The sequence below is a fragment of the Pseudophryne corroboree genome, chromosome 3 (assembly GCF_028390025.1).
Source record: "Pseudophryne corroboree isolate aPseCor3 chromosome 3, aPseCor3.hap2, whole genome shotgun sequence".
Lineage (NCBI taxonomy): Eukaryota > Metazoa > Chordata > Amphibia > Anura > Myobatrachidae > Pseudophryne > Pseudophryne corroboree.
The window spans coordinates 171,849,479-171,858,930 of NC_086446.1; the positions used below are offsets into that span (position 1 = coordinate 171,849,479).

Genomic DNA, 9,452 nt, shown 5'->3' on the forward strand with positions numbered 1-9,452 from the left:
ATAAATAAGTTTGAAAATGGAATGCATCAACAGAACGGTGTTGGCAGTATAAAAATACCGACAGCACCTTGTATTCTGAGGTGGTCTCCCATCCAAGTACTAACCATACCCAACACTGCTTAGCTTCCAAGATCAGATGAGATTGGGCGTATCCAGTGTGGTTTGGCTGTAGATGAGCTGTGTGGTTTCTGTTAGAACTTTTCTACTTCTAACTACTGGTACATAAATGAATAAGTTTGAAAATGGAATGCATCAACAGAACGGTGTTGGCAGTATAAAAATACCTACAGCACCTTGTATTCCCAGGTGGTATCCCATCCAAGTACTAACCAGGCCCAACACTGCTTCGCTTCCAAGATCAGATGAGATTGGGCGTATCCAGTGTGATGTGGCTATAGAAGAGCTTTGTTGTTTCTATTAGAGCTTTTCTACTTCTAATTACTGGTACATAAATGAATAAGTTTGAAAATGGAATGCATCAACAGAACGGCGTTGGCAGTATTAAAATACCTACAGCACCTTGTATTTCTAGGTGGTCTCCCATCCAAGTACTAACCAGAACCAACACTGCTTAGCTTCCAAGATCAGAGGAGATTGGGCATATCCAGTGTGGTGTGGCTATAGATGAGATTTATGGTTTCTGTTAGAACTTTTCTACTCCTAACTACTGGTACATAAATGAATAAGTTTGAAAATGGAATGCATCAACAGAACGGTGTTGGCAGTATAAAAATACCTACAGCACCTTGTATTCCCAGGTGGTCTCCCATCCAAGTACTAACCAGGCCCAACACTGCTTCGCTTCCAAGATCAGATGAGATTGGGCGTATCCATTGTGGTGTGGCTGTAGATGAGCTTTGTTGTTTCTATTAGAGCTTTTCTACTTCTAACTACTGGTACATAAATGAATAAGTTTGAAAATGGAATGCATCAACAGAACGGCGTTGGCAGTATAAAAATACCTACAGCCCCTTGTATTCTGAGGTGGTCTCCCATCCAAGTACTAACCAGGCCCTAATACTGCTTAGCTTCCAAGATCAGATGAGATTAGGCGAATCCAGTGTGGTGAGGCTGTAGATGAGCTTTGTTGTTTCTGTTAGTGCTTTTCTACTTCTAACTACTGGTACATAAATGAACAAGTGTGAAAATGGAATGCATCAACAGAACGGTGTTGGCAGTATAAAAATACCTACAGCACCTTGTATTTCCAGGTGGACTCACATCCAAGTACTAACCAGAACCAACACTGCTTAGCTTCCAAGATCAGATAAGATTGGGCGTATCCAGTGTGGTGTGGCTGAAGATGAGCTTTTCTGTTTCTGTTAGAACTTTTCTACTTCTAGCTACTTGTACATAAATAAATAAGTTTGAAAATGGAATGCATCAACAGAACGGTGTTGGCAGTATAAAAATACGTACAGCATCTTGTATTTCCAGGTTGACTCCCATCCAAGTACTAACCAAACCCAAAACTGCTTAGCTTCCAAGATCAGATGAGTTTGGGCGTAACCAGTGTGGTGTGGCTATAGATGAGCTTCGTGGTTTCTGTTAGAATTTTTCTACTTCTAACTACTGGTACATAAATGAATAAGTTTGAAAATGGAATGCATCAACAGAACGGTGTTGGCAGTATAAAAATACCTACAGCACCTTGTATTCCCAGGTTATCTCCCATCCAAGTACTAACCAGGCCCAAAATTGCTTAGCTTCCAAGATCAGAGGAGATTGGGCGTATCCAGTGTGGTGTGGCTGTAGATGAGCTTTGTAGTTTCTGTTAGAACTTTTCTACTTCTAACTACTGGTACATAAATGAATACGTTTGAAAATGGAATGCATCAACAGAACGGTGTTGGCAGTATAAAAATACCTACAGCACCTTGTATTTCCAGGTGGTCTCCCACCCAAGTACTAAAGAGCACCAACACTGCTTAGCTTCCAAGATCAGATGAGTTTGGGCGTAACCAGTGTGGTGTGGCTATAGATGAGCTTCGTGGTTTCTGATAGAACTTTTCTACTCCTAACTACTGGTACATAAATGAATAAGTTTGAAAATGTAATGCATCAACAGAACGGTGTTGGCAGTATGAAAATACCTACAGCACATTAAATTTACAGGTGGTCTCCCATCCAAGTACTAACCAGGCCCAACACTGCTTAGCTTCCAAGATCGGATGAGATTAGACATATCCAGTGTGGTGTGGCTGTAGATGATCTTTGTGGTTTCTGATAGAACTTTTCTACTCCTAACTACTGGTACATAAATGAATATGTTTGAAAATGGAATGCATCAACAGAACAGTGTTGGCAGTATAAAAATACCTACAGCACCTTGTATTTCCAGGTTGACTCCCATCCAAGTACTAGCCAGGACCAACACTGTTTAGCTTCCAAGATCAGATAAGATTGGGCGTAACCAGTGTGGTGTGGCTGTATATGAGCTTTGTAGTTTCTGTTAGAACTTTTCTACTTCTAACTACTGGTACATAAATGAATAAGTTTGAAAATAGAATGCATCAACAGAACGGTGTTGGCAGTATAAAAATACCTACAGCACCTTAAATTTACAGGTGGTCTCCCATCCAAGTACTAACCAGGCCCAACACTGCTTAGCTCCCAAGATCAGATGAGATTAGGCATATCCAGTGTGGTGTGGCTGTAGATGAGTTTTGGGGTTTCTGATAGAACTTTTCTACTTCTAACTACTGGTACATAAATGAATATGTTTGAAAATAGATTGCATCAACAGAACCGTGCTGGCAGTATAAAAATACCTACAGCACAGTTTATTCCCAGGTGGTCTCCCATCCAAGCACTAACCAAGTCCAATACTGCTTAGCTTACAAGATCAGATGAGATTGGGTGTATCCAGTGTGGTGCGGCTGTAGATGAACTGTGTGGTTTCTGTTACAGCTTTTCTACTACTAACTACTGGTATAATAGAATAAGTTTGAAAATGTAATTCATCAACAGAACGGTGTTGGCAGTATAAAAACACCTACAGCACATTGTATTCCCAGGTGGTCTCCCATCCAAGTACTAACCAGGCCCAACACTGCTTCACTTCCAAGATCAGACGAGATTGGGCGTATCCAGTGTGGTGTGGCTGTAGATGAGCTTTATCGTTTCTATTAGAGCTTTTCTACTTCTAACTACTGGTACATAAATGAATAAGTTTGAAAATGGAATGCATCAAAAGAACGGTGTTGGCAGTATAAAAATACCTACACCACCTTGCATTCCCAGGTGGTCTCCCATCCAAGTACTTAGCCAGACCCAACACTGCTTAGCTTCTAAGATTAGATGAGATTGGACGTAACCAGTGTGGTGTGGCTGTAGATGAGCTTTGTGGTCTCTGTTAGAACTTTTCTACTTCTAACTACTGGTACATAAATAAATAAGTTTGAAAATGGAATGCATCAACAGAACGGTGTTGGCAGTATAAAAATACCGACAGCACCTTGTATTCTGAGGTGGTCTCCCATCCAAGTACTAACCATATCCAACACTGCTTAGCTTCCAAAATCAGATGAGATTGGGCGTATCCAGTGTGGTTTGGCTGTAGATGAGCTGTGTGGTTTCTGTTAGAACTTTTCTACTTCTAACTACTGGTACATAAATTAATAAGTTTGAAAATGGAATGCATCAACAGAACGGTGTTGGCAGTATAAAAATACCTACAGCACCTTGTATTTCCAGGTGGGCTCCCATCCAATTACTAACCAGGACCAACACTGCTTCGCTTCCAAGATCAGATGAGATTGGGTGTATCCAGTGTGGTGTGGCTGTAGATGAGCTTTGTTGTTCCTATTAGAGCTTTTCTACTTCTAACTACTGGTACATAAATGAATAAGTTTGAAAAAGGAATGCATCAACAGAACGGTGTTGGCAGTATAAAAATACCTACAGCACCTTGTATTCCCTGGTGGTCTCCCATCCAAGTACTAACCAGGCCCAACACTGCTTCGCTTCCAAGATCAGATGAGATTGGGCGTATCCAGTGTGGTGTGGCTGTAGATGAGCTTTGTTGTTTCTATTAGAGCTTTTCTACTTCTAATTACTGGTACATAAATGAATAAGTTTGAAAATGGAATGCATCAACAGAACGGCGTTGGAAGTATAAAAATACCTACAGCACCTTGTATTTCTAGGTGGTCTCCCATCCAAGTACTAACCAGAACCAACACTGCTTAGCTTCCAAGATCAGAGGAGATTGGGCGTATCCAGTGTGGTGTGGCTATAGATGAGATTTGTGGTTTCTGTTAGAACTTTTCTACTCCTTACTACTGGTACATAAATGAATAAGTTTGAAAATGGAATGCATCAACAGAACGGTGTTGGCAGTATGAAAATACCTACAGCACCTTAAATTTACTGGTGGTCTCCCATCCAAGTACTAACCTGGCCCAACACTGCTTAGCTCCCAAGATCAGATGAGATTAGGCATATCCAGTGTCGTGTGGCTGTAGATGAGTTTTGATGTTTCTGATAGAACTTTTCTACTACTAACTACTGGTACATAAATGAATATGTTTGAAAATGGATTGCATCAACAGAACCGTGCTGGCAGTATAAAAATACCTACGGTACAGTTTATTCCCAGGTGGTCTCCCATCCAAGCACTAACCAGGTCCAATACTGCTTAGCTTACAAGATCAGATGAGATTGGGTGTACCCAGTGTGGTGCGGCTGTAGATGAACTATGTGGTTTCTGTTACAGCTTTTCTACTACTAACTACTGGTATAATAGAATAAGTTTGAAAATGTAATTCATCAACAGAACGGTGTTGGCAGTATAAAAACACCTACAGCACATTGTATTCCCAGGTGGTCTCCCATCCAAGTACTAACCAGGCCCAACACTGCTTCGCTTCCAAGATCAGACGAGATTGGGCGTATCCAGTGTGGTGTGGCTGTTCATGAGCTTTGTTGTTTCTATTAGAGCTTTTCTACTTCTAACTACTGGTACATAAATGAATAAGTTTGAAAATGGAATGCATCAACAGAACGGCGTTGGCAGTATAAAAATATCTACAGCACCTTGTATTCTGAGGTGGTCTCTCATCCAAGTACTAACCAGGCCCTAATACTGTTTAGCTTCCAAGATCAGATGAGATTGGGCGTATCCAGTGTGGTGTGACTGTAGATGAGCTTTGTTGTTTCTGTTAGTGCTTTTCTACTTCTAACTACTGGTACATAAATGAACAAGTGGGAAAATGGAATGCATCAACAGAACGGTGTCGGCAGTATAAAAAATACCTACACCACCTTGCATTCCCAGGTGGTCTACCATCCAAGTACTTAACCAGACCCAACACTGCTTAGCTTCTAAGATCAGATGAGATTGGACGTAACCAGTGTGGTGTGGCTGTAGATGAGCTTTGTGGTCTCTGTTAGAACTTTTCTACTTCTAACTACTGGTACATAAATAAATAAGTTTGAAAATGGAATGCATCAACAGAACGGTGTTGGCAGTATAAAAATACGGACAGCACCTTGTATTCTGAGGTGGTCTCCCATCCAAGTACTAACCATACCCAACACTGCTTAGCTTCCAAGATCAGATGATATTGGGCATATCCAGTGTGGTTTGGCTGTAGATGAGCTGTGTGGTTTCTGTTAGAACTTTTCTACTTCTAACTACTGGTACATAAATGAATAAGTTTGAAAATGGAATGCATCAACAGAACGGTGTTGGCAGTATAAAAATACCTACAGCACCTTGTATTTCCAGGTGGACTCACATCCAAGTACTAACCAGAACCAACACTGCTTAGCTTCCAAGATCAGATAAGATTGGGCGTATCCAGTGTGGTGTGGCTGTAGATGAGCTTTGCTGTTTCTGTTAGAACTTTTCTACTTCTAGCTACTTGTACATAAATAAATAAGTTTGAAAATGTAATGCATCAACAGAACGGTGTTGGCAGTATAAAAATACCTACAGCATCTTGTATTTCCAGGTTGACTCCCATCCAAGTACTAACCAAACCCAAAACTGCTTAGCTTCCAAGATCAGATGAGATTGGGCGTATCCAGTATGGTGTGGCTATAGATGAGATTTGTGGTTTCTGTTAGAACTTTTCTACTCCTAACTACTGGTACATAAATGAATAAGTTTGAAAATGGAATGCATCAACAAAACGGTGTTGGCAGTATGAAAATACTTACAGCACCTTAAATTTACAGGTGGTCTCCCATCCAAGTATTAACCAGGCCCAACACTGCTTAGCTCCTAAGATCAGATGAGATTAGGCATATCCAGTGTGGTGTGGCTGTAGATGAGTTTTGGGGTTTCTGATAGAACTTTTCTACTTCTAACTACTGGTACATAAATGAATATGTTTGAAAATGGATTGCATCAACAGAACCGTGCTGGCAGTATAAAAATACCTACAGCACAGTTTATTCCCAGGTGGTCTCCCATCCAAGCACTAACCAAGTCCAATAATGCTTAGCTTACAAGATCAAATGAGATTGGGTGTACCCAGCGTGGTTCGGCTGTAGATGAACTATGTGGTTTCTGTTACAGCTTTTCTACTACTAACTACTGGTATAATAGAATAAGTTTGAAAATGTAATTCATCAACAGAACGGTGTTGGCAGTATAAAAACACCTATAGCACATTGTATTCCCAGGTGGTCTCCCATCCAAGTACTAACCAGGCCCAACACTGCTTCGCTTCCAAGATCAGACGAGATTGGGCGTATCCAGTGTGGTGTGGCTGTAGATGAGCTTTGTCGTTTCTATTAGAGCCTTTCTACTTCTAACTACTGGTACATAAATGAATAAGTTTGAAAATGGAATGCATCAACAGAACGGCGTTGGCAGTATAAAAATACCTACAGCACCTTGTATTCTGAGGTGGTCTCCCATCCAAGTACTAACCAGGCCCTAATACTGCTTAGCTTCCAAGATCAGATGAGATTGGGCGTATCCAGTGTGGTGTGGCTGTAGATGATCTTTGTTGTTTCTGTTAGTGCTTTTCTATTTCTAACTACTGGTACATAAATGAACAAGTGTGAAAATGGAATGCATCAACAGAACGGTGTTGGCAGTATAAAAATACCTACACCACCTTGCATTCCCAGGTGGTCTACCATCCAAGTACTTAACCAGACCCAACACTGCTTAGCTTCTAAGATCAGATAAGATTGGGCGTAACCAGTGTGGTGTGGCTGTATATGAGCTTTGTAGTTTCTGTTAGAACTTTTCTACTTCTAACTACTGGTACATAAATGAATAAGTTTGAAAATAGAAAGCATCAACAGAACGGTGTTGGCAGTAAAAAAATACCTACAGCACCTTAAATTTACAGGTGGTCTCCCATCCAAGTACTAACCAGGCCCAACACTGCTTAGCTCCCAAGATCGGATGAGATTAGGCATATCCAGTGTGGTGTGGCTGTAGATGAGTTTTGGGGTTTCTGATAGAACTTTTCTACTTCTAACTACTGGTACATAAATGAATATGTTTGAAAATAGATTGCATCAACAGAACCGTGCTGGCAGTATAAAAATACCTACAGCACAGTTTATTCCCAGGTGGTCTCCCATCCAAGCACTAACCAAGTCCAATACTGCTTAGCTTACAAGATCAGATGAGATTGGGTGTATCCAGTGTGGTGCGGCTGTAGATGAACTCTGTGGTTTCTGTTACAGCTTTTCTACTACTAACTACTGGTATAATAGAATAAGTTTGAAAATGTAATTCATCAACAGAACGGTGTTGGCAGTATAAAAACACCTACAGCACATTGTATTCCCAGGTGGTCTCCCATCCAAGTACTAACCAGGCCCAACACTGCTTCACTTCCAAGATCAGACGAGATTGGGCGTATCCAGTGTGGTGTGGCTGTAGATGAGCTTTATCGTTTCTATTAGAGCTTTTCTACTTCTAACTACTGGTACATAAATGAATAAGTTTGAAAATGGAATGCATCAAAAGAACGGTGTTGGCAGTATAAAAATACCTACACCACCTTGCATTCCCAGGTGGTCTCCCATCCAAGTACTTAGCCAGACCCAACACTGCTTAGCTTCTAAGATTAGATGAGATTGGACGTAACCAGTGTGGTGTGGCTGTAGATGAGCTTTGTGGTCTCTGTTAGAACTTTTCTACTTCTAACTACTGGTACATAAATAAATAAGTTTGAAAATGGAATGCATCAACAGAACGGTGTTGGCAGTATAAAAATACCGACAGCACCTTGTATTCTGAGGTGGTCTCCCATCCAAGTACTAACCATATCCAACACTGCTTAGCTTCCAAAATCAGATGAGATTGGGCGTATCCAGTGTGGTTTGGCTGTAGATGAGCTGTGTGGTTTCTGTTAGAACTTTTCTACTTCTAACTACTGGTACATAAATTAATAAGTTTGAAAATGGAATGCATCAACAGAACGGTGTTGGCAGTATAAAAATACCTACAGCACCTTGTATTTCCAGGTGGGCTCCCATCCAAGTACTAACCAGGACCAACACTGCTTCGCTTCCAAGATCAGATGAGATTGGGTGTATCCAGTGTGGTGTGGCTGTAGATGAGCTTTGTTGTTCCTATTAGAGCTTTTCTACTTCTAACTACTGGTACATAAATGAATAAGTTTGAAAAAGGAATGCATCAACAGAACGGTGTTGGCAGTATAAAAATACCTACAGCACCTTGTATTCCCTGGTGGTCTCCCATCCAAGTACTAACCAGGCCCAACACTGCTTCGCTTCCAAGATCAGATGAGATTGGGCGTATCCAGTGTGGTGTGGCTGTAGATGAGCTTTGTTGTTTCTATTAGAGCTTTTCTACTTCTAATTACTGGTACATAAATGAATAAGTTTGAAAATGGAATGCATCAACAGAACGGCGTTGGAAGTATAAAAATACCTACAGCACCTTGTATTTCTAGGTGGTCTCCCATCCAAGCACTAACCAGAACCAACACTGCTTAGCTTCCAAGATCAGAGGAGATTGGGCGTATCCAGTGTGGTGTGGCTATAGATGAGATTTGTGGTTTCTGTTAGAACTTTTCTACTCCTAACTACTGGTACATAAATGAATAAGTTTGAAAATGGAATGCATCAACAGAACGGTGTTGGCAGTATGAAAATACCTACAGCACCTTAAATTTACTGGTGGTCTCCCATCCAAGTACTAACCTGGCCCAACACTGCTTAGCTCCCAAGATCAGATGAGATTAGGCATATCCAGTGTCGTGTGGCTGTAGATGAGTTTTTGTTATGATTCCCGTACTCCAGACCAGAGGAGATCGTATGGCTGAGGTCAGAGTACTGGGAAGATATGCTGGTTGTGGGAGCAGGAAAGCCTAGTAACCCCTGGCGCCCTAACTCCGTTGTCTCGCCCGTGTTATCAGAAATCCCCTGCGAGACTATGGTTGCTTGAGCCCATGGCAGCCGCGTTCGAAGGGCGGATTATGTCTGCTCAACCCCGATGCCCCCTCAGGTCT

The 9,452-nt window shown here is 41.3% G+C and overlaps 5 non-coding genes and 33 pseudogenes across 5 annotated transcripts; all 38 read right to left on the bottom strand.

Annotated features, from left to right (window-relative positions):
- Nucleotides 1-55: 55 nt before the first annotated feature.
- On the bottom strand, nt 56-174 carry LOC134894160 (5S ribosomal RNA; annotated as a pseudogene).
- Nucleotides 175-281: 107 nt separating this feature from the next.
- Nucleotides 282-400, bottom strand: LOC134890714 (5S ribosomal RNA; annotated as a pseudogene).
- Nucleotides 401-507: 107 nt separating this feature from the next.
- On the bottom strand, nt 508-626 carry LOC134896238 (5S ribosomal RNA; annotated as a pseudogene).
- A 107-nt stretch (nt 627-733) lies between these two features.
- Nucleotides 734-852, bottom strand: LOC135070036 (5S ribosomal RNA). The gene has a single exon (XR_010256210.1). It is a non-coding gene; the product is annotated as a 5S ribosomal RNA (ribosomal RNA).
- Nucleotides 853-959: 107 nt separating this feature from the next.
- LOC134897276 (5S ribosomal RNA) lies at nt 960-1,079 on the bottom strand (annotated as a pseudogene).
- A 107-nt stretch (nt 1,080-1,186) lies between these two features.
- On the bottom strand, nt 1,187-1,305 carry LOC134897795 (5S ribosomal RNA; annotated as a pseudogene).
- A 333-nt stretch (nt 1,306-1,638) lies between these two features.
- On the bottom strand, nt 1,639-1,757 carry LOC134896495 (5S ribosomal RNA; annotated as a pseudogene).
- Nucleotides 1,758-1,864: 107 nt separating this feature from the next.
- On the bottom strand, nt 1,865-1,983 carry LOC134896940 (5S ribosomal RNA; annotated as a pseudogene).
- A 107-nt stretch (nt 1,984-2,090) lies between these two features.
- On the bottom strand, nt 2,091-2,209 carry LOC134896204 (5S ribosomal RNA; annotated as a pseudogene).
- A 107-nt stretch (nt 2,210-2,316) lies between these two features.
- On the bottom strand, nt 2,317-2,435 carry LOC134898075 (5S ribosomal RNA; annotated as a pseudogene).
- A 107-nt stretch (nt 2,436-2,542) lies between these two features.
- On the bottom strand, nt 2,543-2,661 carry LOC134894405 (5S ribosomal RNA; annotated as a pseudogene).
- Nucleotides 2,662-2,768: 107 nt separating this feature from the next.
- LOC134897409 (5S ribosomal RNA) lies at nt 2,769-2,887 on the bottom strand (annotated as a pseudogene).
- Nucleotides 2,888-2,992: 105 nt separating this feature from the next.
- Nucleotides 2,993-3,111, bottom strand: LOC134886319 (5S ribosomal RNA). Its single transcript, XR_010170406.1, has one exon. It is a non-coding gene; the product is annotated as a 5S ribosomal RNA (ribosomal RNA).
- Nucleotides 3,112-3,218: 107 nt separating this feature from the next.
- LOC134897268 (5S ribosomal RNA) lies at nt 3,219-3,338 on the bottom strand (annotated as a pseudogene).
- A 107-nt stretch (nt 3,339-3,445) lies between these two features.
- On the bottom strand, nt 3,446-3,564 carry LOC134896441 (5S ribosomal RNA; annotated as a pseudogene).
- Nucleotides 3,565-3,671: 107 nt separating this feature from the next.
- Nucleotides 3,672-3,790, bottom strand: LOC134892075 (5S ribosomal RNA; annotated as a pseudogene).
- Nucleotides 3,791-3,897: 107 nt separating this feature from the next.
- Nucleotides 3,898-4,016, bottom strand: LOC135067270 (5S ribosomal RNA). The gene has a single exon (XR_010253490.1). It is a non-coding gene; the product is annotated as a 5S ribosomal RNA (ribosomal RNA).
- A 107-nt stretch (nt 4,017-4,123) lies between these two features.
- On the bottom strand, nt 4,124-4,242 carry LOC134895541 (5S ribosomal RNA; annotated as a pseudogene).
- Nucleotides 4,243-4,349: 107 nt separating this feature from the next.
- LOC134896862 (5S ribosomal RNA) lies at nt 4,350-4,468 on the bottom strand (annotated as a pseudogene).
- A 331-nt stretch (nt 4,469-4,799) lies between these two features.
- On the bottom strand, nt 4,800-4,918 carry LOC134894303 (5S ribosomal RNA; annotated as a pseudogene).
- A 107-nt stretch (nt 4,919-5,025) lies between these two features.
- LOC134896239 (5S ribosomal RNA) lies at nt 5,026-5,145 on the bottom strand (annotated as a pseudogene).
- Nucleotides 5,146-5,253: 108 nt separating this feature from the next.
- LOC134896751 (5S ribosomal RNA) lies at nt 5,254-5,373 on the bottom strand (annotated as a pseudogene).
- A 107-nt stretch (nt 5,374-5,480) lies between these two features.
- Nucleotides 5,481-5,599, bottom strand: LOC134898135 (5S ribosomal RNA; annotated as a pseudogene).
- A 107-nt stretch (nt 5,600-5,706) lies between these two features.
- Nucleotides 5,707-5,825, bottom strand: LOC134897040 (5S ribosomal RNA; annotated as a pseudogene).
- Nucleotides 5,826-5,932: 107 nt separating this feature from the next.
- On the bottom strand, nt 5,933-6,051 carry LOC134896423 (5S ribosomal RNA; annotated as a pseudogene).
- Nucleotides 6,052-6,158: 107 nt separating this feature from the next.
- LOC134896432 (5S ribosomal RNA) lies at nt 6,159-6,277 on the bottom strand (annotated as a pseudogene).
- A 331-nt stretch (nt 6,278-6,608) lies between these two features.
- LOC134892583 (5S ribosomal RNA) lies at nt 6,609-6,727 on the bottom strand (annotated as a pseudogene).
- A 107-nt stretch (nt 6,728-6,834) lies between these two features.
- LOC134893286 (5S ribosomal RNA) lies at nt 6,835-6,954 on the bottom strand (annotated as a pseudogene).
- A 107-nt stretch (nt 6,955-7,061) lies between these two features.
- Nucleotides 7,062-7,181, bottom strand: LOC134897778 (5S ribosomal RNA; annotated as a pseudogene).
- A 107-nt stretch (nt 7,182-7,288) lies between these two features.
- LOC134894020 (5S ribosomal RNA) lies at nt 7,289-7,407 on the bottom strand (annotated as a pseudogene).
- A 107-nt stretch (nt 7,408-7,514) lies between these two features.
- LOC134897410 (5S ribosomal RNA) lies at nt 7,515-7,633 on the bottom strand (annotated as a pseudogene).
- A 105-nt stretch (nt 7,634-7,738) lies between these two features.
- LOC134886320 (5S ribosomal RNA) lies at nt 7,739-7,857 on the bottom strand. The gene has a single exon (XR_010170407.1). It is a non-coding gene; the product is annotated as a 5S ribosomal RNA (ribosomal RNA).
- A 107-nt stretch (nt 7,858-7,964) lies between these two features.
- On the bottom strand, nt 7,965-8,084 carry LOC134897269 (5S ribosomal RNA; annotated as a pseudogene).
- A 107-nt stretch (nt 8,085-8,191) lies between these two features.
- On the bottom strand, nt 8,192-8,310 carry LOC134896443 (5S ribosomal RNA; annotated as a pseudogene).
- A 107-nt stretch (nt 8,311-8,417) lies between these two features.
- On the bottom strand, nt 8,418-8,536 carry LOC134890703 (5S ribosomal RNA; annotated as a pseudogene).
- Nucleotides 8,537-8,643: 107 nt separating this feature from the next.
- Nucleotides 8,644-8,762, bottom strand: LOC135067273 (5S ribosomal RNA). Its single transcript, XR_010253493.1, has one exon. It is a non-coding gene; the product is annotated as a 5S ribosomal RNA (ribosomal RNA).
- A 107-nt stretch (nt 8,763-8,869) lies between these two features.
- On the bottom strand, nt 8,870-8,988 carry LOC134896976 (5S ribosomal RNA; annotated as a pseudogene).
- Nucleotides 8,989-9,095: 107 nt separating this feature from the next.
- Nucleotides 9,096-9,214, bottom strand: LOC134896864 (5S ribosomal RNA; annotated as a pseudogene).
- Between the last annotated feature and the right edge of the window lie 238 nt (nt 9,215-9,452).